Source organism: Pleurodeles waltl, unplaced genomic scaffold (genome assembly GCF_031143425.1).
Source record: "Pleurodeles waltl isolate 20211129_DDA unplaced genomic scaffold, aPleWal1.hap1.20221129 scaffold_39, whole genome shotgun sequence".
NCBI classification, from domain to species: domain Eukaryota; kingdom Metazoa; phylum Chordata; class Amphibia; order Caudata; family Salamandridae; genus Pleurodeles; species Pleurodeles waltl.
This window is the reverse complement of record NW_027150097.1, coordinates 5,358,273-5,382,040: the sequence shown is the minus strand read 5'-3', so window position 1 is coordinate 5,382,040 and position 23,768 is coordinate 5,358,273. Positions and strand designations below refer to the sequence as shown.

Here is a 23,768-nt window from a genome sequence, read left to right as displayed (position 1 = left end):
TCTTCTTTGTGTGAACCAATCCAGTGTCAGGACTGGAGTCGGTGCTGTTAGTAGATAGGTAGATAGAGAAGGAGTATAACTCGAGCCCCAGGAGGGCAGCCTGGAGCCTATGACAGGTGCAGGGGAGTGTCGTCAAGGAAGCAGCTGGAAGATAACTGGAGAGGGGTCTGTGGGGCCATCAGTCTGGTGAGGAAACCCAGGAGTCAAGGGGTGTCCTGGGGGAGGAGCGTGGCTTTGTCTGGCTCAAGGGGAGGGGTTAGTAATAGTCAATGCAGGGACTGCTGCTGTCCTCCGTGTCCTGGGCTCTGTGTATGTGTAGAAGTTCTAAGGTTGTAAATAATGAGACCTGACAGGTTGTGGCAGAAATGATGATTTCTGGTCATTCCTTCTCTTTTGTCAGAAGTGAGGTGTCTGTTACCCCAATTGATTGTGTACTACTGAGAAGAACAATATAACTCTGTGTACGGAATGCAGTATGACCTTGGGAGACACCACACATACACTGAGCTGTATGAAGAGGTCACAGTTCCCATATGGTCTAGCGGTTAGGATTCCTGGTTTTCACCCAGGCGGCCCGGGTTCGACTCCCGGTATGGGAAATCCATTTTTTTTTTTCGCTACTCAGACATTTTAATCTTTCTCAGTTTTTTTCTATAAACCTAAATGCACCTAAAGTCTTAATAAATGTCACTTGCTTTGTCTTCTGCTTCCATCTAATGCCGTCAGAGGTTTACACCGACCCCCAAATCTACTGCCCTCTCTCCCCAGCCCTTGACCTGTACATTAATACTATGAAGGGTTATTCCTTGTTTTTCTTTTATTGCACAACAAAAAGTACAGATTATATAATGAGACCAGGGCACGGAGAAAAGAAGGCAGCAATTGACTGTGGTCCCACCATGGGAAATTCGCATTTTATTACCTGCCCCGTCCATACTGTGGGTTCATCATTTGTTTTATGACATGATTCCCCTGCTGTGTTGTTTCTAGTATAAGACTGAGCACTTTATGTGTTTTATATCATCTGTGATATTGCAGCTGCTGTTTGCAGTGTCCACATTTTGCAACCAATGGCACGTGATGCTACACACAGGTGTTGTCTACGTCCTGTGTCTGTGTGGACACCTCTCTACTCTGGCTACACAACAGTAAGATGCACAGTGTGGACCTGACTCCACGCGGCCTTCACACCGGATAACTTACAAGGAGAGAGAAACTTACGGAAATGTACGGTGTGAAAGAACGACTTTACCAAAGTGTTAATGTATTAAATTGCCCTTTGCTTTTTTTTTGTGAGTTGCAAATGGTAACCTTTGACTAAAGCAAGTACCCAAAAATAAACAGTTTTCAGCTGGACTCATATGACTTGCATTTGCAGTGGAAGATCTGCCTGGAGCAGTATATGAGTGTGAAAAGGTCTCTAGTTTTGTCTTGAAATACCAGAGACTTCGGCGCTCTCCACCTTTCTCCTTCGACATCACATCCTGATGCTGAAAAGTATTAGCAGATAAATGAATAAAAAACTGGCTGACGTGTACATGCACATGTGTGCATATGTACCACGGTGCTATAGTCTGATGACATATATGTGCCAGTCAGTGGGGTCAAAGGGCAGTCAGAAGTTACTGGGCCACAGTTGTATCAATGAGGACTGTGTACTTCCTGTGCCCTGGGGCATTCGTACTCTGGTCCTTCAAACTAGGGTGGAAGCCCCCCTTTAGCACATGACTCTCAGAATAACAAGTCAGAGCAGACATTAGTGTAACTGGGTACTCACACTTGTGAAAGGCGCAAGTGCAAGTAGTGAACTGCAACCTGACCTCACAGCATACACTTTAGACATCCTTTGTAAACACACACACATATTTTCAGTCTAACTTGTTTACATTTTACATCAATAAATATGGTAATATTTGTACTTGAAATGTTTAATTTGCCTACCTTTGGCGCATATTCCTAGTACCTTATATTTTAACTTTTCTCCATTCGGGTGTATACAATTGGTATAATGTCAGAAAGGGAGAAGACGACCGAGAATGCCTAAGAATGTGCGCTTACATGCTTTTAAGAACATATGTCTGGTGTTGTGACAAAACAGCAGTGACCACTTCAGCTCAGCACTTGCTTCTTCCTCTGCTGTCCCAAAATACTGTGGAATTACTAGTCTCTGCGCCTCTGACAAGGCTGCTGACATCCAATTGATGATTCGTAAGCTTGTGGGCTGTGAGTGCTTTGGCTGTGCTGCCCCCTGGCGGTCACTCTGTGAAGATGCAGGTACCTGGGAACAACCCAGACTACTTCTGAGCTGCTTCTTCTTTGTGTGAACCAATCCAGTGTCAGGACTGGAGTCGGTGCTGTTAGTAGATAGAGAAGGAGTATAACTCGAGCCCCAGGAGGGCAGCCTGGAGCCTATGACAGCTGCAGGGGAGTGTCGTCAAGGAAGCAGCTGGAAGATAACTGGAGAGGGGTCTGTGGGGCCATCAGTCTGGTGAGGAAACCCAGGAGTCAAGGGGTGTCCTGGGGGAGGGGCGTGGCTTTGTCTGGCTCAAGGGGAGGGGTTAGTAATAGTCAATGCAGGGACTGCTGCTGTCCTCCGTGTCCTGGGCTCTGTGTATGTGTGGAAGTTCTAAGGTTGTAAATAATGAGACCTGACAGGTTGTGGCAGAAATGATGACTTCTGGTCATTCCTTCTCTTTTGTCAGAAGTGAGGTGTCTGTTACCCCAATTGATTGTGTACTACTGAGAAGAACAATATAACTCTCAGTGTACGGAATGCAGTGTGACCTTGGGAGTCACCTCACATACACTGAGCTGTATGAAGAGGTCACAGTTCCCATATGGTCTACCGGTTAGGATTTCTGGTTTTCACCCAGGCAGCCTGGGTTCAACTCCTGGTATGGGAAATCCATTTTTTTTTTTCACTACTCAGACATTTTAATCTTTCTCAGTTTTTTTCTATAAACCTAAATGCACCTAAAGTCTTAATAAATGTCACTTGCTTTGTTTTCTGCTTCCATCTAATGCCGTCAGAGGTTTACACCGACCCCCAAATCTACTGCCCTCTCTCCCCAGCCCTTGACCTGTACATTAATACTATGAAGGGTTATTCCTTGTTTTTCTTTTATTGCACAACAAAAAGTACAGATTATATAATGAGACCAGGGCACGGAGAAAAGAAGGCAGCAATTGACTGTGGTCCCACCATGGGAAATTCTCATTTTATTACCTGCCCCGTCCATACTGTGGGTTCATCATTTGTTTTATGACATGATTCCCCTGCTGTGTTGTTTCTAGTATAAGACTTGAGCACTTTATGTGTTTTATATCATCTGTGATATTGCAGCTGCTGTTTGCAGTGTCCACATTTTGCAACCAATGGCACGTGATGCTACACACAGGTGTTGTCTACGTCCTGTGTCTGTGTGGACACCTCTCTACTCTGGCTACACAACAGTAAGATGCACAGTGTGGACCTGACTCCACGCGGCCTTCACACCGGATAACTTACAAGGAGAGAGAAACTTACGGAAATGTACGGTGTGAAAGAACGACTTTACCAAAGTGTTAATGTATGAAATTGCCCTTTGCTTTTTTTTTGTGAGTTGCAAATGGTAACCTTTGACTAAAGCAAGTACCCAAAAATAAACAGTTTTCAGCTGGACTCATATGACTTGCATTTGCAGTGGAAGATCTGCCTGGAGCAGTATATGAGTGTGAAAAGGTCTCTAGTTTTGTCTTGAAATACCAGAGACTTCGGCGCTCTCCACCTTTCTCCTTCGACATCACATCCTGATGCTGAACAGTATTAGCACATAAATGAATAAAAAACTGGCTGACGTGTACATGCACATGTGTGCATATGTACCACGGTGCTATAGTCTGATGACATATATGTGCCAGTCTGTGGGGTCAAAGGGCAGTCAGAAGTTACTGGGCCCCAGTTGTATCAATGAGGACTGTGTACTTCCTGTGCCCTGGGGCATTCGTACTCTGGTCCTTCAAACTAGGGTGGAAGCCCCCCTTTAGCACATGACTCTCAGAATAACAAGTCAGAGCAGACATTAGTGTAACTGGGTACTCACACTTGTGAAAGGCGCAAGTGCAAGTAGTGAACTGCAACCTGACCTCACAGCATACACTTTAGACATCCTTTGTAAACACACACACATATTTTCAGTCTAACTTGTTTACATTTTACATCAATAAATATGGTAATATTTGTACTTGAAATGTTTAATTTGCCTACCTTTGGCGCATATTCCTAGTACCTTATATTTTAACTTTTCTCCATTCGGGTGTATACAATTGGTATAATGTCAGAAAGGGAGAAGACGACCGAGAATGCCTAAGAATGTGCGCTTACATGCTTTTAAGAACATATGTCTGGTGTTGTGACAAAACAGCAGTGACCACTTCAGCTCAGCACTTGCTTCTTCCTCTGCTGTCCCAAAATACTGTGGAATTACTAGTCTCTGCGCCTCTGACAAGGCTGCTGACATCCAATTGATGATTCGTAAGCTTGTGGGCTGTGAGTGCTTTGGCTGTGCTGCCCCCTGGCGGTCACTCTGTGAAGATGCAGGTACCTGGGAACAACCCAGACTACTTCTGAGCTGCTTCTTCTTTGTGTGAACCTATCTAGTGTCAGGACTGGAGTCGGTGCTGTTAGTAGATAGAGAAGGAGTATAACTCGAGCCCCAGGAGGGCAGCCTGGAGCCTATGACAGCTGCAGGGGAGTGTCGTCAAGGAAGCAGCTGGAAGATAACTGGAGAGGGGTCTGTGGGGCCATCAGTCTGGTGAGGAAACCCAGGAGTCAAGGGGTGTCCTGGGGGAGGGGCGTGGCTTTGTCTGGCTCAAGGGGAGGGGTTAGTAATAGTCAATGCAGGGACTGCTGCTGTCCTCCGTGTCCTGGGCTCTGTGTATGTGTGGAAGTTCTAAGGTTGTAAATAATGAGACCTGACAGGTTGTGGCAGAAATGATGACTTCTGGTCATTCCTTCTCTTTTGTCAGAAGTGAGGTGTCTGTTACCCCAATTGATTGTGTACTACTGAGAAGAACAATATAACTCTCAGTGTACGTAATGCAGTGTGACCTTGGGAGTCACCTCACATACACTGAGCTGTATGAAGAGGTCACAGTTCCCATATGGTCTACCGGTTAGGATTCCTGGTTTTCACCTAGGCAGCCTGGGTTCAACTCCCGGTATGGGAAATCCATTTTTTTTTTTCACTACTCAGACATTTTAATCTTTCTCAGTTTTTTTCTATAAACCTAAATGCACCTAAAGTCTTAATAAATGTCACTTGCTTTGTCTTCTGCTTCCATCTAATGCCGTCAGAGGTTTACACCGACCCCCAAATCTACTGCCCTCTCTCCCCAGCCCTTGACCTGTACATTAATACTATGAAGGGTTATTCCTTGTTTTTCTTTTATTGCACAACAAAAAGTACAGATTATATAATGAGACCAGGGCACGGAGAAAAGAAGGCAGCAATTGACTGTGGTCCCACCATGGGAAATTCTCATTTTATTACCTGCCCCGTCCATACTGTGGGTTCATCATTTGTTTTATGACATGATTCCCCTGCTGTGTTGTTTCTAGTATAAGACTTGAGCACTTTATGTGTTTTATATCATCTGTGATATTGCAGCTGCTGTTTGCAGTGTCCACATTTTGCAACCAATGGCACGTGATGCTACACACAGGTGTTGTCTACGTCCTGTGTCTGTGTGGACACCTCTCTACTCTGGCTACACAACAGTAAGATGCACAGTGTGGACCTGACTCCACGCGGCCTTCACACCGGATAACTTACAAGGAGAGAGAAACTTACGGAAATGTACGGTGTGAAAGAACGACTTTACCAAAGTGTTAATGTATGAAATTGCCCTTTGCTTTTTTTTTGTGAGTTGCAAATGGTAACCTTTGACTAAAGCAAGTACCCAAAAATAAACAGTTTTCAGCTGGACTCATATGACTTGCATTTGCAGTGGAAGATCTGCCTGGAGCAGTATATGAGTGTGAAAAGGTCTCTAGTTTTGTCTTGAAATACCAGAGACTTCGGCGCTCTCCACCTTTCTCCTTCGACATCACATCCTGATGCTGAACAGTATTAGCACATAAATGAATAAAAAACTGGCTGACGTGTACATGCACATGTGTGCATATGTACCACGGTGCTATAGTCTGATGACATATATGTGCCAGTCTGTGGGGTCAAAGGGCAGTCAGAAGTTACTGGGCCACAGTTGTATCAATGAGGACTGTGTACTTCCTGTGCCCTGGGGCATTCGTACTCTGGTCCTTCAAACTAGGGTGGAAGCCCCCCTTTAGCACATGACTCTCAGAATAACAAGTCAGAGCAGACATTAGTGTAACTGGGTACTCACACTTGTGAAAGGCGCAAGTGCAAGTAGTGAACTGCAACCTGACCTCACAGCATACACTTTAGACTTCCTTTGTAAACACACACACATATTTTCAGTCTAACTTGTTTACATTTTACATCAATAAATATGGTAATATTTGTACTTGAAATGTTTAATTTGCCTACCTTTGGCGCATATTCCTAGTACCTTATATTTAAACTTTTCTCCATTCGGGTGTATACAATTGGTATAATGTCAGAAAGGGAGAAGACGACCGAGAATGCCTAAGAATGTGCGCTTACATGCTTTTAAGAACATATGTCTGGTGTTGTGACAAAACAGCAGTGACCACTTCAGCTCAGCACTTGCTTCTTCCTCTGCTGTCCCAAAATACTGTGGAATTACTAGTCTCTGCGCCTCTGACCAGACTACTTCTGAGCTGCTTCTTCTTTGTGTGAACCAATCCAGTGTCAGGACTGGAGTCGGTGCTGTTAGTAGATAGGTAGATAGAGAAGGAGTATAACTCGAGCCCCAGGAGGGCAGCCTGGAGCCTATGACAGGTGCAGGGGAGTGTCGTCAAGGAAGCAGCTGGAAGATAACTGGAGAGGGGTCTGTGGGGCCATCAGTCTGGTGAGGAAACCCAGGAGTCAAGGGGTGTCCTGGGGGAGGGGCGTGGCTTTGTCTGGCTCAAGGGGAGGGGTTAGTAATAGTCAATGCAGGGACTGCTGCTGTCCTCCGTGTCCTGGGCTCTGTGTATGTGTAGAAGTTCTAAGGTTGTAAATAATGAGACCTGACAGGTTGTGGCAGAAATGATGATTTCTGGTCATTCCTTCTCTTTTGTCAGAAGTGAGGTGTCTGTTACCCCAATTGATTGTGTACTACTGAGAAGAACAATATAACTCTGTGTACGGAATGCAGTATGACCTTGGGAGACACCTCACATACACTGAGCTGTATGAAGAGGTCACAGTTCCCATATGGTCTAGCGGTTAGGATTCCTGGTTTTCACCCAGGCGGCCCGGGTTCGACTCCCGGTATGGGAAATCCATTTTTTTTTTTCGCTACTCAGACATTTTAATCTTTCTCAGTTTTTTTCTATAAACCTAAATGCACCTAAAGTCTTAATAAATGTCACTTGCTTTGTCTTCTGCTTCCATCTAATGCCGTCAGAGGTTTACACCGACCCCCAAATCTACTGCCCTCTCTCCCCAGCCCTTGACCTGTACATTAATACTATGAAGGGTTATTCCTTGTTTTTCTTTTATTGCACAACAAAAAGTACAGATTATATAATGAGACCAGGGCACGGAGAAAAGAAGGCAGCAATTGACTGTGGTCCCACCATGGGAAATTCTCATTTTATTACCTGCCCCGTCCATACTGTGGGTTCATCATTTGTTTTATGACATGATTCCCCTGCTGTGTTGTTTCTAGTATAAGACTTGAGCACTTTATGTGTTTTATATCATCTGTGATATTGCAGCTGCGGTTTGCAGTGTCCACATTTTGCAACCAATGGCACGTGATGCTACACACAGGTGTTGTCTACGTCCTGTGTCTGTGTGGACACCTCTCTACTCTGGCTACACAACAGTAAGATGCACAGTGTGGACCTGACTCCACGCGGCCTTCACACCGGATAACTTACAAGGAGAGAGAAACTTACGGAAATGTACGGTGTGAAAGAACGACTTTACCAAAGTGTTAATGTATGAAATTGCCCTTTGCTTTTTTTTTGTGAGTTGCAAATGGTAACCTTTGACTAAAGCAAGTACCCAAAAATAAACAGTTTTCAGCTGGACTCATATGACTTGCATTTGCAGTGGAAGATCTGCCTGGAGCAGTATATGAGTGTGAAAAGGTCTCTAGTTTTGTCTTGAAATACCAGAGACTTCGGCGCTCTCCACCTTTCTCCTTCGACATCACATCCTGATGCTGAACAGTATTAGCACATAAATGAATAAAAAACTGGCTGACGTGTACATGCACATGTGTGCATATGTACCACGGTGCTATAGTCTGATGACATATATGTGCCAGTCTGTGGGGTCAAAGGGCAGTCAGAAGTTACTGGGCCACAGTTGTATCAATGAGGACTGTGTACTTCCTGTGCCCTGGGGCATTCGTACTCTGGTCCTTCAAACTAGGGTGGAAGCCCCCCTTTAGCACATGACTCTCAGAATAACAAGTCAGAGCAGACATTAGTGTAACTGGGTACTCACACTTGTGAAAGGCGCAAGTGCAAGTAGTGAACTGCAACCTGACCTCACAGCATACACTTTAGACATCCTTTGTAAACACACACACATATTTTCAGTCTAACTTGTTTCCATTTTACATCAATAAATATGGTAATATTTGTACTTGAAATGTTTAATTTGCCTACCTTTGGCGCATATTCCTAGTACCTTATATTTTAACTTTTCTCCATTCGGGTGTATACAATTGGTATAATGTCAGAAAGGGAGAAGACGACCGAGAATGCCTAAGAATGTGCGCTTACATGCTTTTAAGAACATATGTCTGGTGTTGTGACAAAACAGCAGTGACCACTTCAGCTCAGCACTTGCTTCTTCCTCTGCTGTCCCAAAATACTGTGGAATTACTAGTCTCTGCGCCTCTGACAAGGCTGCTGACATCCAATTGATGATTCGTAAGCTTGTGGGCTGTGAGTGCTTTGGCTGTGCTGCCCCCTGGCGGTCACTCTGTGAAGATGCAGGTACCTGGGAACAACCCAGACTACTTCTGAGCTGCTTCTTCTTTGTGTGAACCAATCTAGTGTCAGGACTGGAGTCGGTGCTGTTAGTAGATAGAGAAGGAGTATAACTCGAGCCCCAGGAGGGCAGCCTGGAGCCTATGACAGCTGCAGGGGAGTGTCGTCAAGGAAGCAGCTGGAAGATAACTGGAGAGGGGTCTGTGGGGCCATCAGTCTGGTGAGGAAACCCAGGAGTCAAGGGGTGTCCTGGGGGAGGGGCGTGGCTTTGTCTGGCTCAAGGGGAGGGTTTAGTAATAGTCAATGCAGGGACTGCTGCTGTCCTCCGTGTCCTGGGCTCTGTGTATGTGTGGAAGTTCTAAGGTTGTAAATAATGAGACCTGACAGGTTGTGGCAGAAATGATGACTTCTGGTCATTCCTTCTCTTTTGTCAGAAGTGAGGTGTCTGTTACCCCAATTGATTGTGTACTACTGAGAAGAACAATATAACTCTCAGTGTACGGAATGCAGTGTGACCTTGGGAGTCACCTCACATACACTGAGCTGTATGAAGAGGTCACAGTTCCCATATGGTCTACCGGTTAGGATTCCTGTTTTTCACCCAGGCAGGCTGGGTTCAACTCCCGGTATGGGAAATCCATTTTTTTTTTTCACTACTCAGACATTTTAATCTTTCTCAGTTTTTTTCTATAAACCTAAATGCACCTAAAGTCTTAATAAATGTCACTTGCTTTGTCTTCTGCTTTCATCTAATGCCGTCAGAGGTTTACACCGACCCCCAAATCTACTGCCCTCTCTCCCCAGCCCTTGACCTGTACATTAATACTATGAAGGGTTATTCCTTGTTTTTCTTTTATTGCACAACAAAAAGTACAGATTATATAATGAGACCAGGGCACGGAGAAAAGAAGGCAGCAATTGACTGTGGTCCCACCATGGGAAATTCTCATTTTATTACCTGCCCCGTCCATACTGTGGGTTCATCATTTGTTTTATGACATGATTCCCCTGCTGTGTTGTTTCTAGTATAAGACTTGAGCACTTTATGTGTTTTATATCATCTGTGATATTGCAGCTGCTGTTTGCAGTGTCCACATTTTGCAACCAATGGCACGTGATGCTACACACAGGTGTTGTCTACGTCCTGTGTCTGTGTGGACACCTCTCTACTCTGGCTACACAACAGTAAGATGCACAGTGTGGACCTGACTCCACGCGGCCTTCACACCGGATAACTTACAAGGAGAGAGAAACTTACGGAAATGTACGGTGTGAAAGAACGACTTTACCAAAGTGTTAATGTATGAAATTGCCCTTTGCTTTTTTTTTGTGAGTTGCAAATGGTAACCTTTGACTAAAGCAAGTACCCAAAAATAAACAGTTTTCAGCTGGACTCATATGACTTGCATTTGCAGTGGAAGATCTGCCTGGAGCAGTATATGAGTGTGAAAAGGTCTCTAGTTTTGTCTTGAAATACCAGAGACTTCGGCGCTCTCCACCTTTCTCCTTCGACATCACATCCTGATGCTGAACAGTATTAGCACATAAATGAATAAAAAACTGGCTGACGTGTACATGCACATGTGTGCATATGTACCACGGTGCTATAGTCTGATGACATATATGTGCCAGTCTGTGGGGTCAAAGGGCAGTCAGAAGTTACTGGGCCACAGTTGTATCAATGAGGACTGTGTACTTCCTGTGCCCTGGGGCATTCGTACCCTGGTCCTTCAAACTAGGGTGGAAGCCCCCCTTTAGCACATGACTCTCAGAATAACAAGTCAGAGCAGACATTAGTGTAACTGGGTACTCACACTTGTGAAAGGCGCAAGTGCAAGTAGTGAACTGCAACCTGACCTCACAGCATACACTTTAGACTTCCTTTGTAAACACACACACATATTTTCAGTCTAACTTGTTTACATTTTACATCAATAAATATGGTAATATTTGTACTTGAAATGTTTAATTTGCCTACCTTTGGCGCATATTCCTAGTACCTTATATTTTAACTTTTCTCCATTCGGGTGTATACAATTGGTATAATGTCAGAAAGGGAGAAGACTACCGAGAATGCCTAAGAATGTGCGCTTACATGCTTTTAAGAACATATGTCTGGTGTTGTGACAAAACAGCAGTGACCACTTCAGCTCAGCACTTGCTTCTTCCTCTGCTGTCCCAAAATACTGTGGAATTACTAGTCTCTGCGCCTCTGACAAGGCTGCTGACATCCAATTGATGATTCGTAGGCTTGTGGGCTGTGAGTGCTTTGGCTGTGCTGCCCCCTGGCGGTCACTCTGTGAAAATGCAGGTACCTGGGAACAACCCAGACTACTTCTGAGCTGCTTCTTCTTTGTGTGAACCAATCCAGTGTCAGGACTGGAGTCGGTGCTGTTAGTAGATAGGTAGATAGAGAAGGAGTATAACTCGAGCCCCAGGAGGGCAGCCTGGAGCCTATGACAGGTGCAGGGGAGTGTCGTCAAGGAAGCAGCTGGAAGATAACTGGAGAGGGGTCTGTGGGGCCATCAGTCTGGTGAGGAAACCCAGGAGTCAAGGGGTGTCCTGGGGGAGGGGCGTGGCTTTGTCTGGCTCAAGGGGAGGGGTTAGTAATAGTCAATGCAGGGACTGCTGCTGTCCTCCGTGTCCTGGGCTCTGTGTATGTGTAGAAGTTCTAAGGTTGTAAATAATGAGACCTGACAGGTTGTGGCAGAAATGATGATTTCTGGTCATTCCTTCTCTTTTGTCAGAAGTGAGGTGTCTGTTACCCCAATTGATTGTGTACTACTGAGAAGAACAATATAACTCTGTGTACGGAATGCAGTATGACCTTGGGAGACACCTCACATACACTGAGCTGTATGAAGAGGTCACAGTTCCCATATGGTCTAGCGGTTAGGATTCCTGGTTTTCACCCAGGCGGCCCGGGTTCGACTCCCGGTATGGGAAATCCATTTTTTTTTTCGCTACTCAGACATTTTAATCTTTCTCAGTTTTTTTCTATAAACCTAAATGCACCTAAAGTCTTAATAAATGTCACTTGCTTTGTCTTCTGCTTCCATCTAATGCCGTCAGAGGTTTACACCGACCCCCAAATCTACTGCCCTCTCTCCCCAGCCCTTGACCTGCACATTAATACTATGAAGGGTTATTCCTTGTTTTTCTTTTATTGCACAACAAAAAGTACAGATTATATAATGAGACCAGGGCACGGAGAAAAGAAGGCAGCAATTGACTGTGGTCCCACCATGGGAAATTCGCATTTTATTACCTGCCCCGTCCATACTGTGGGTTCATCATTTGTTTTATGACATGATTCCCCTGCTGTGTTGTTTCTAGTATAAGACTTGAGCACTTTATGTGTTTTATATCATCTGTGATATTGCAGCTGCTGTTTGCAGTGTCCACATTTTGCAACCAATGGCACGTGATGCTACACACAGGTGTTGTCTACGTCCTGTGTCTGTGTGGACACCTCTCTACTCTGGCTACACAACAGTAAGATGCACAGTGTGGACCTGACTCCACGCGGCCTTCACACCGGATAACTTACAAGGAGAGAGAAACTTACGGAAATGTACGGTGTGAAAGAACGACTTTACCAAAGTGTTAATGTATGAAATTGCCCTTTGCTTTTTTTTTGTGAGTTGCAAATGGTAACCTTTGACTAAAGCAAGTACCCAAAAATAAACAGTTTTCAGCTGGACTCATATGACTTGCATTTGCAGTGGAAGATCCGCCTGGAGCAGTATATGAGTGTGAAAAGGTCTCTAGTTTTGTCTTGAAATACCAGAGACTTCGGCGCTCTCCACCTTTCTCCTTCGACATCACATCCTGATGCTGAAAAGTATTAGCACATAAATGAATAAAAAACTGGCTGACGTGTACATGCACATGTGTGCATATGTACCACGGTGCTATAGTCTGATGACATATATGTGCCAGTCAGTGGGGTCAAAGGGCAGTCAGAAGTTACTGGGCCACAGTTGTATCAATGAGGACTGTGTACTTCCTGTGCCCTGGGGCATTCGTACTCTGGTCCTTCAAACTAGGGTGGAAGCCCCCCTTTAGCACATGACTCTCAGAATAACAAGTCAGAGCAGACATTAGTGTAACTGGGTACTCACACTTGTGAAAGGCGCAAGTGCAAGTAGTGAACTGCAACCTGACCTCACAGCATACACTTTAGACATCCTTTGTAAACACACACACATATTTTCAGTCTAACTTGTTTACATTTTACATCAATAAATATGGTAATATTTGTACTTGAAATGTTTAATTTGCCTACCTTTGGCGCATATTCCTAGTACCTTATATTTTAACTTTTCTCCATTCGGGTGTATACAATTGGTATAATGTCAGAAAGGGAGAAGACGACCGAGAATGCCTAAGAATGTGCGCTTACATGCTTTTAAGAACATATGTCTGGTGTTGTGACAAAACAGCAGTGACCACTTCAGCTCAGCAGTTGCTTCTTCCTCTGCTGTCCCAAAATACTGTGGAATTACTAGTCTCTGCGCCTCTGACAAGGCTGCTGACATCCAATTGATGATTCGTAGGCTTGTGGGCTGTGAGTGCTTTGGCTGTGCTGCCCCCTGGCGGTCACTCTGTGAAAATGCAGGTACCTGGGAACAACCCAGACTACTTCTGAGCTGCTTCTTCTTTGTGTGAACCAATCCAGTGTCAGGACTGGAGTCGGTGCTGTTAGTAGATAGGTAGATAGAGAAGGAGTATAACTCGAGCCCCAGGAGGGCAGCCTGGAGCCTATGACAGGTGCAGGGGAGTGTCGTCAAGGAAGCAGCTGGAAGATAACTGGAGAGGGGTCTGTGGGGCCATCAGTCTGGTGAGGAAACCCAGGAGTCAAGGGGTGTCCTGGGGGAGGGGCGTGGCTTTGTCTGGCTCAAGGGGAGGGGTTAGTAATAGTCAATGCAGGGACTGCTGCTGTCCTCCGGGTCCTGGGCTCTGTGTATGTGTAGAAGTTCTAAGGTTGTAAATAATGAGACCTGACAGGTTGTGGCAGAAATGATGATTTCTGGTCATTCCTTCTCTTTTGTCAGAAGTGAGGTGTCTGTTACCCCAATTGATTGTGTACTACTGAGAAGAACAATATAACTCTGTGTACGGAATGCAGTATGACCTTGGGAGACACCTCACATACACTGAGCTGTATGAAGAGGTCACAGTTCCCATATGGTCTAGCGGTTAGGATTCCTGGTTTTCACCCAGGCGGCCCGGGTTTGACTCCCGGTATGGGAAATCCATTTTTTTTTTTCGCTACTCAGACATTTTAATCTTTCTCAGTTTTTTTCTATAAACCTAAATGCACCTAAAGTCTTAATAAATGTCACTTGCTTTGTCTTCTGCTTCCATTTAATGCCGTCAGAGGTTTACACCGACCCCCAAATCTACTGCCCTCTCTCCCCAGCCCTTGACCTGCACATTAATACTATGAAGGGTTATTCCTTGTTTTTCTTTTATTGCACAACAAAAAGTACAGATTATATAATGAGACCAGGGCACGGAGAAAAGAAGGCAGCAATTGACTGTGGTCCCACCATGGGAAATTCGCATTTTATTACCTGCCCCGTCCATACTGTGGGTTCATCATTTGTTTTATGACATGATTCCCCTGCTGTGTTGTTTCTAGTATAAGACTTGAGCACTTTATGTGTTTTATATCATCTGTGATATTGCAGCTGCTGTTTGCAGTGTCCACATTTTGCAACCAATGGCACGTGATGCTACACACAGGTGTTGTCTACGTCCTGTGTCTGTGTGGACACCTCTCTACTCTGGCTACACAACAGTAGATGCACAGTGTGGACCTGACTCCACGCGGCCTTCACACCGGATAACTTACAAGGAGAGAGAAACTTACGGAAATGTACGGTGTGAAAGAACGACTTTACCAAAGTGTTAATGTATGAAATTGCCCTTTGCTTTTTTTTTGTGAGTTGCAAATGGTAACCTTTGACTAAAGCAAGTACCCAAAAATAAACAGTTTTCAGCTGGACTCATATGACTTGCATTTGCAGTGGAAGATCTGCCTGGAGCAGTATATGAGTGTGAAAAGGTCTCTAGTTTTGTCTTGAAATACCAGAGACTTCGGCGCTCTCCACCTTTCTCCTTCGACATCACATCCTGATGCTGAAAAGTATTAGCACATAAATGAATAAAAAACTGGCTGACGTGTACATGCACATGTGTGCATATGTACCACGGTGCTATAGTCTGATGACATATATGTGCCAGTCAGTGGGGTCAAAGGGCAGTCAGAAGTTACTGGGCCACAGTTGTATCAATGAGGACTGTGTACTTCCTGTGCCCTGGGGCATTCGTACTCTGGTCCTTCAAACTAGGGTGGAAGCCCCCCTTTAGCACTATTACTCTCAGAATAACAAGTCAGAGCAGACATTAGTGTAACTGGGTACTCACACTTGTGAAAGGCGCAAGTGCAAGTAGTGAACTGCAACCTGACCTCACAGCATACACTTTAGACATCCTTTGTAAACACACACACATATTTTCAGTCTAACTTGTTTACATTTTACATCAATAAATATGGTAATATTTGTACTTGAAATGTTTAATTTGCCTACCTTTGGCGCATATTCCTAGTACCTTATATTTTAACTTTTCTCCATTCGGGTGTATACAATTGGTATAATGTCAGAAAGGGAGAAGACGACCGAGAATGCCTAAGAATGTGCGCTTACATGCTTTTAAGAACATATGTCTGGTGTTGTGACAAAACAGCAGTGACCACTTCAGCTCAGCACTTGCTTCTTCCTCTGCTGTCCCAAAATACTGTGGAATTACTAGTCTCTGCGCCTCTGACAAGGCTGCTGACATCCAATTGATGATTCGTAAGCTTGTGGGCTGTGAGTGCTTTGGCTGTGCTGCCCCCTGGCGGTCACTCTGTGAAGATGCAGGTACCTGGGAACAACCCAGACTACTTCTGAGCTGCTTCTTCTTTGTGTGAACCAATCCAGTGTCAGGACTGGAGTCGGTGCAGTTAGTAGATAGAGAAGGAGTATAACTCGAGCCCCAGGAGGGCAGCCTGGAGCCTATGACAGCTGCAGGGGAGTGTCGTCAAGGAAGCAGCTGGAAGATAACTGGAGAGGGGTCTGTGGGGCCATCAGTCTGGTGAGGAAACCCAGGAGTCAAGGGGTGTCCTGGGGGAGGGGCGTGGCTTTGTCTGGCTCAAGGGGAGGGGTTAGTAATAGTCAATGCAGGGACTGCTGCTGTCCTCCGTGTCCTGGGCTCTGTGTATGTGTAGAAGTTCTAAGGTTGTAAATAATGAGACCTGACAGGTTGTGGCAGAAATGATGACTTCTGGTCATTCCTTCTCTTTTGTCAGAAGTGAGGTGTCTGTTACCCCAATTGATTGTGTACTACTGAGAAGAACAATACAACTCTCAGTGTACGGAATGCAGTGTGACCTTGGGAGACACCTCACATACACTGAGCTGTATGAAATGGTCACAGTTTCCATATGGTCTAACCGGTTAGGATTCCTGGTTTTCACCCATGCAGCCCGGGTTCGACTCCAGTATGGGAAATCCATTTTTTTTTTCACTACTCAGACATTTTAATCTTTCTCAGTTTTTTTCTATAAACCTAAATGCACCTAAAGTCTTAATAAATGTCACTTGCTTTGTCTTCTGCTTCCATCTAATGCCGTCAGAGGTTTACACCGACCCCCAAATCTACTGCCCTCTCTCCCCAGCCCTTGACCTGTACATTAATACTATGAAGGGTTATTCCTTGTTTTTCTTTTATTGCACAACAAAAAGTACAGATTATATAATGAGACCAGGGCACGGAGAAAAGAAGGCAGCAATTGACTGTGGTCCCACCATGGGAAATTCACATTTTATTACCTGCCCCGTCCATACTGTGGGTTCATCATTTGTTTTATGACATGATTCCCCTGCTGTGTTGTTTCTAGTATAAGACTTGAGCACTTTATGTGTTTTATATCATCTGTGATATTGTAGCTGCTGTTTGCAGTGTCCACATTTTGCAACCAATGGCACGTGATGCTACACACAGGTGTTGTCTACGTCCTGTGTCTGTGTGGACACCTCTCTACTCTGGCTACACAACAGTAAGATGCACAGTGTGGACCTGACTCCACGTGGCCTTCACACCGGATAACTTACAAGGAGAGAGAAACTTACGGAAATGTACGGTGTGAAAGAACGACTTTACCAAAGTGTTAATGTATGAAATTGCTCTTTGCTTTTTTTTTGTGAGTTGCAAATGGTAACCTTTGACTAAAGCAAGTACCCAAAAATAAACAGTTTTCAGCTGGACTCATATGACTTGCATTTGCAGTGGAAGATCTGCCTGGAGCAATATATGAGTGTGAAAAGGTCTCTAGTTTTGTCTTGAAATACCAGAGACTTCGGCGCTCTCCACCTTTCTCCTTCCACATCACATCCTGATGCTGAACAGTATTAGCACATAAATGAATAAAAAACTGGCTGACGTGTACATACACATGTGTGCATATGTACCACGGTGCTATAGTCTGATGACATATATGTGCCAGTCTGTGGGGTCAAAGGGCAGTCAGAAGTTACTGGGCCACAGTTGTATCAATGAGGACTGTGTACTTCCTGTGCCCTGGGGCATTCGTACTCTGGTCCTTCAAACTAGGGTGGAAGCCCCCCTTTAGCACATGACTCTCAGAATAACAAGTCAGAGCAGACATTAGTGTAACTGGGTACTCACACTTGTGAAAGGCGCAAGTGCAAGTAGTGAACTGCAACCTGACCTCACAGCATACACTTTAGACTTCCTTTGTAAACACACACACATATTTTCAGTCTAACTTGTTTATATTTTGCATCAATAAATATGGTAATATTTGTACTTGAAATGTTTAATTTGCCTACCTTTGGCGCATATTCCTAGTACCTTATATTTGAACTTTTCTCCATTCGGGTGTATACAATTGGTATAATGTCAGAAAGGGAGAAGATGACCGAGAATGCCTAAGAATGTGCGCTTACATGCTTTTAAGAACATATGTCTGGTGTTGTGACAAAACAGCAGTGACCACTTCAGCTCAGCACTTGCTTCTTCCTCTGCTGTCCCAAAATACTGTGGAATTACTAGTCTCTGCGCCTCTGACAAGGCTGCTGACATCCAATTGATGATTCGTAGGCTTGTGGGCTGTGAGTGCTTTGGCTGTGCTGCCCCCTGGCGGTCACTCTGTGAAGATGCAGGTACCTGGGAACAACCCAGACTACTTCTGAGCTGCTTCTTCTTTGTGTGAACCAATCCAGTGTCAGGACTGGAGTCGGTGCTGTTAGTAGATAGGTAGATAGAGAAGGAGTATAACTCGAGCCCCAGAAGGGCAGCCTGGAGCCTTTGACAGGTGCAGGGGAGTGTCGTCAAGGAAGCAGCTGGAAGATAACTGGAGAGGGGTCTGTGGGGCCATCAGTCTGGTGAGGAAACCCAGGAGTCAAGGGGTGTCCTGGGGGAGGGGCGTGGCTTTGTCTGGCTCAAGGGGAGGGGTTAGTAATAGTCAATGCAGGGACTGCTGCTGTCCTCCGTGTCCTGGGCTCTGTGTATGTGTAGAAGTTCTAAGGTTGTAAATAATGAGACCTGACAGGTTGTGGCAGAAATGATGACTTCTGGTCATTCCTTCTCTTTTGTCAGAAGTGAGGTGTCTGTTACCCCAATTGATTGTGTACTACTGAGAAGAACAATATAACTCTCAGTGTACGGAATGCAGTGTGACCTTGGGAGACACCTCACATACACTGAGCTGTATGAAGAGGTCACAGTTCCCATATGGTCTAGCGGTTAGGATTCCTGGTTTTTACCCAGGCGGCCCGGGTTCGACTCCCGGTATGGGAAATCCATTTTTTTTTCACTACTCAGACATTTTAATCTTTCTCAGTTTTTTTCTATAAACCTAAATGCACCTAAAGTCTTAATAAATGTCACTTGCTTTGTCTTCTGCTTCCATCTAATGCCGTCAGAGGTTTACACCGTCCCCCAAATCTACTGCCCTCTCTCCCCAGGCCTTGACCTGTACATTAATACTATGAAGGGTTATTCCTTGTTTTTCTTTTATTGCACAACAAAAAGTACAGATTATATAATGAGACCAGGGCACGGAGAAAAGAAGGCAGCAATTGACTGTGGTCCCACCATGGGAAATTCGCATTTTATTACCTGCCCGTCCATACTGTGGGTTCATCATTTGTTTTATGACATGATTCCCCTGCTGTGTTGTTTCTAGTATAAGACTTGAGCACTTTATGTGTTTTATATCATCTGTGATATTGCAGCTGCTGTTTGCAGTGTCCACATTTTGCAACCAATGGCACGTGATGCTACACACAGGTGTTGTCTACGTCCTGTGTCTGTGTGGACACCTCTCTACTCTGGCTACACAACAGTAAGATGCACAGTGTGGACCTGACTCCACGCGGCCTTCACACCGGATAACTTACAAGGAGAGAGAAACTTACGGAAATGTACGGTGTGAAAGAACGACTTTACCAAAGTGTTAATGTATGAAATTGCCCTTTGCTTTTTTTTTGTGAGTTGCAAATGGTAACCTTTGACTAAAGCAAGTACCCAAAAATAAACAGTTTTCAGCTGGACTCATATGACTTGCATTTGCAGTGGAAGATCTGCCTGGAGCAGTATATGAGTGTGAAAAGGTCTCTAGTTTTGTCTTGAAATACCAGAGACTTCGGCGCTCTCCACCTTTCTCCTTCGACATCACATCCTGATGCTGAACAGTATTAGCACATAAATGAATAAAAAACTGGCTGACGTGTACATGCACATGTGTGCATATGTACCACAGTGCTGTAGTCTGATGACATATATGTGCCAGTCTGTGGGGTCAAAGGGCAGTCAGAAGTTACTGGGCCACAGTTGTATCAATGAGGACTGTGTACTTCCTGTGCCCTGGGGCATTCGTACTCTGGTCCTTCAAACTAGGGTGGAAACCCCCCTTTAGCACATGACTCTCAGAATAACAAGTCAGAGCAGACATTAGTGTAACTGGGTACTCACACTTGTGAAAGGCGCAAGTGCAAGTAGTGAACTGCAACCTGACCTCACAGCATACACTTTAGACATCCTTTGTAAACACACACACATATTTTCAGTCTAACTTGTTTACATTTTACATCAATAAATATGGTAATATTTGTACTTGAAATGTTTAATTTGCCTACCTTTGGCGCATATTCCTAGTACCTTATATTTTAACTTTTCTCCATTCGGGTGTATACAATTGGTATAATGTCAGAAAGGGAGAAGACGACCGAGAATGCCTAAGAATGTGCGCTTACATGCTTTTAAGAACATATGTCTGGTGTTGTGACAAAACAGCAGTGACCACTTCAGCTCAGCACTTGCTTTTTCCTCTGCTGTCCCAAAATACTGTGGAATTACTAGTCTCTGCGCCTCTGACAAGGCTGCTGACATCCAATTGATGATTCGTAGGCTTGTGGGCTGTGAGTGCTTTGGCTGTGCTGCCCCCTGGCGGTCACTCTGTGAAGATGCAGGTACCTGGGAACAACCCAGACTACTTCTGAGCTGCTTCTTCTTTGTGTGAACCAATCCAGTGTCAGGACTGGAGTCGGTGCTGTTAGTAGATAGAGAAGGAGTATAACTCGAGCCCCAGGAGGGCAGCCTGGAGCCTGTGACAGGTGCAGGGGAGTGTTGTCAAGGAAGCAGCTGGAAGATAACTGGAGAGGGGTCTGTGGGGCCATCAGTCTGGTGAGGAAACCCAGGAGTCAAGGGGTGTCCTGGGGGAGGGGTGTGGCTTTGTCTGGCTCAAGGGGAGGGGTTAGTAATAGTCAATGCAGGGACTGCTGCTGTCCTCCATGTCCTGGGCTCTGTGTATGTGTAGAAGTTCTAAGGTTGTAAATAATGAGACCTGACAGGTTGTGGCAGAAATGGTGACTTCTGGTCATTCCTTCTCTTTTGTCAGAAGTGAGGTGTCTGTTACCCCAATTGATTGTGTACTACTGAGAAGAACAATATAACTCTCAGTGTACGGAATGCAGTGTGACCTTGGGAGACACCTCACATACACTGAGCTGTATGAAGAGGTCACAGTTCCCATATGGTCTAGCGGTTAGGATTCCTGGTTTTCACCCAGGCGGCCCGGGTTCGACTCCCGGTATGGGAAGTCCATTTTTTTTCCCACTACTCCGACATTTTAATCTTTCTCAGTTTTTTTCTATAAACCTAAATGCACCTAAAGTCTTAATAAATGTCACTTGCTTTGTCTTCTGCTTCCATCTAATGCCGTCAGAGGTTTACACCGACCCCCAAATCTACTGCCCTCTCTCCCCAGCCCTTGACCTGTACATTAATACTATGAAGGGTTATTCCTTGTTTTTCTTTTATTGCACAACAAAAAGTACAGATTATATAATGAGACCGGGGCACAGAGAAGAAGGCAGCAATTGACTGTGGTCCCACAATGGGAAATTCTCATTTTATTACCTGCCCCGTCCATACTGTGGGTTCATCATTTGTTTTATGACATGATTCCCCTGCTGTGTTGTTTCTAGTATAAGACTTGAGCACTTTATGTGTTTTATATCATCTGTGATATTGCAGCTGCTGTTTGCAGTGTCCACATTTTGCAACCAATGGCACGTGATGCTACACACAGGTGTTGTCTACGTCCTGTGTCTGTGTGGACACCTCTCTACTCTGGCTACACAACAGTAAGATGCACAGTGTGGACCTGACTCCACGCGGCCTTCACACCGGATAACTTACAAGGAGAGAGAAACTTACGGAAATGTAAGGTGTGAAAGAACGACTTTACCAAAGTGTTAATGTATGAAATTGCCCTTTGCTTTTTTTTTATGAGTTGCAAATGGTAACCTTTGACTAAAGCAAGTACCCAAAAATAAACAGTTTTCAGTTGGACTCATATGACTTGCATTTGCAGTGGAAGATCTGCCTGGAGCAGTATATGAGTGTGAAAAGGTCTCTAGTTTTGTCTTGAAATACCAGAGACTTCGGCGCTCTCCACCTTTCTCCTTCGACATCACATCCTGATGCTGAACAGTATTAGCACATAAATGAATAAAAAACTGGCTGACGTGTACATGCACATGTGTGCATATGTACCACGGTGCTATAGTCTGATGACATATATGTGCCAGTCTGTGGGGTCAAAGGGCAGTCAGAAGTTACTGGACCCCAGTTGTATCAATGAGGACTGTGTACTTCCTGTGCCCTGGGGCATTCGTACTCTGGTCCTTCAAACTAGGGTGGAAGCCCCCCTTTAGCACATGACTCTCAGAATAACAAGTCAGAGCAGACATTAGTGTAACTGGGTACTCACACTTGTGAAAGGCGCAAGTGCAAGTAGTGAACTGCAACCTGACCTCACAGCATACACTTTAGACATCCTTTGTAAACACACACACATATTTTCAGTCTAACTTGTTTACATTTTACATCAATAAATATGGTAATATTTGTACTTGAAATGTTTAATTTGCCTACCTTTGGCGCATATTCCTAGTACCTTATATTTTAACTTTTCTCCATTCGGGTGTATACAATTGGTATAATGTCAGAAAGGGAGAAGACGACCGTGAATGCCTAAGAATGTGCGCTTACATGCTTTTAAGAACATATGTCTGGTGTTGTGACAAAACAGCAGTGACCACTTCAGCTCAGCACTTGCTTCTTCCTCTGCTGTCTCAAAATACTGTGGAATTACTAGTCTCTGCGCCTCTGACAAGGCTGCTGACATCCAATTGATGATTCGTAAGCTTGTGGGCTGTGAGTGCTTTGGCTGTGCTGCCCCCTGGCGGTGACTCTGTGAAGATACAGGTACCTGGGAACAACCCAGACTACTTCTGAGCTGCTTCTTCTTTGTGTGAACCAATCCAGTGTCAGGACTGGAGTCGGTGCTGTTAGTAGATAGAGAAGGAGTATAACTCGAGCCCCAGGAGGGCAGCCTGGAGCCTATGACAGCTGCAGGGGAGTGTCGTCAAGGAAGCAGCTGGAAGATAACTGGAGAGGGGTCTGTGGGGCCATCAGTCTGGTGAGGAAACCCAGGAGTCAAGGGGTGTCCTGGGGGAGGGGCGTGGCTTTGTCTGGCTCAAGGGGAGGGGTTAGTAATAGTCAATGCAGGGACTGCTGCTGTCCTCCGTGTCCTGGGCTCTGTGTATGTGTAGAAGTTCTAAGGTTGTAAATAATGAGGACTGACAGGTTGTGGCAGAAATGATGACTTCTGGTCATTCCTTCTCTTTTGTCAGAAGTGAGGTGTCTGTTACCCCAATTGATTGTGTACTACTGAGAAGAACAATATAACTCTCAGTGTACGGAATGCAGTGTGACCTTGGGAGACACCTCACATACACTGAGCTGTATGAAGAGGTGACAGTTCCCATATGGTCTACCGGTTAGGATTCCTGGTTTTCACCCAGGCAGTCTGGGTTCGACTCCCGGTATGGGAAATCCATTTTTTTTTTCACTACTCAGACATTTTAATCTTTCTCAGTTTTTTTCTATAAACCTAAATGCACCTAAAGTCTTAATAAATGTCACTTGCTTTGTCTTCTGCTTCCATCTAATGCCGTCAGAGGTTTACACCGACCCCCAAATCTACTGCCCTCTCTCCATAGCCCTTGACCTGTACATTAATACTATGAAGGGTTATTCCTTGTTT

At 44.8% G+C, this 23,768-nt stretch overlaps 6 non-coding genes across 6 annotated transcripts; all 6 read left to right on the top strand.

Annotated features, from left to right (window-relative positions):
- Positions 1-527: 527 nt before the first annotated feature.
- On the top strand, positions 528-599 carry TRNAE-UUC (transfer RNA glutamic acid (anticodon UUC)). Its single transcript has one exon. It is a non-coding gene; the product is annotated as a tRNA-Glu (tRNA).
- Positions 600-7,337: 6,738 nt separating this feature from the next.
- TRNAE-UUC (transfer RNA glutamic acid (anticodon UUC)) lies at positions 7,338-7,409 on the top strand. The gene has a single exon. It is a non-coding gene; the product is annotated as a tRNA-Glu (tRNA).
- A 4,544-nt stretch (positions 7,410-11,953) lies between these two features.
- Positions 11,954-12,025, top strand: TRNAE-UUC (transfer RNA glutamic acid (anticodon UUC)). Its single transcript has one exon. It is a non-coding gene; the product is annotated as a tRNA-Glu (tRNA).
- Positions 12,026-14,263: 2,238 nt separating this feature from the next.
- On the top strand, positions 14,264-14,335 carry TRNAE-UUC (transfer RNA glutamic acid (anticodon UUC)). Its single transcript has one exon. It is a non-coding gene; the product is annotated as a tRNA-Glu (tRNA).
- A 4,545-nt stretch (positions 14,336-18,880) lies between these two features.
- On the top strand, positions 18,881-18,952 carry TRNAK-UUU (transfer RNA lysine (anticodon UUU)). The gene has a single exon. It is a non-coding gene; the product is annotated as a tRNA-Lys (tRNA).
- A 2,230-nt stretch (positions 18,953-21,182) lies between these two features.
- Positions 21,183-21,254, top strand: TRNAE-UUC (transfer RNA glutamic acid (anticodon UUC)). Its single transcript has one exon. It is a non-coding gene; the product is annotated as a tRNA-Glu (tRNA).
- Positions 21,255-23,768: the final 2,514 nt, after the last annotated feature.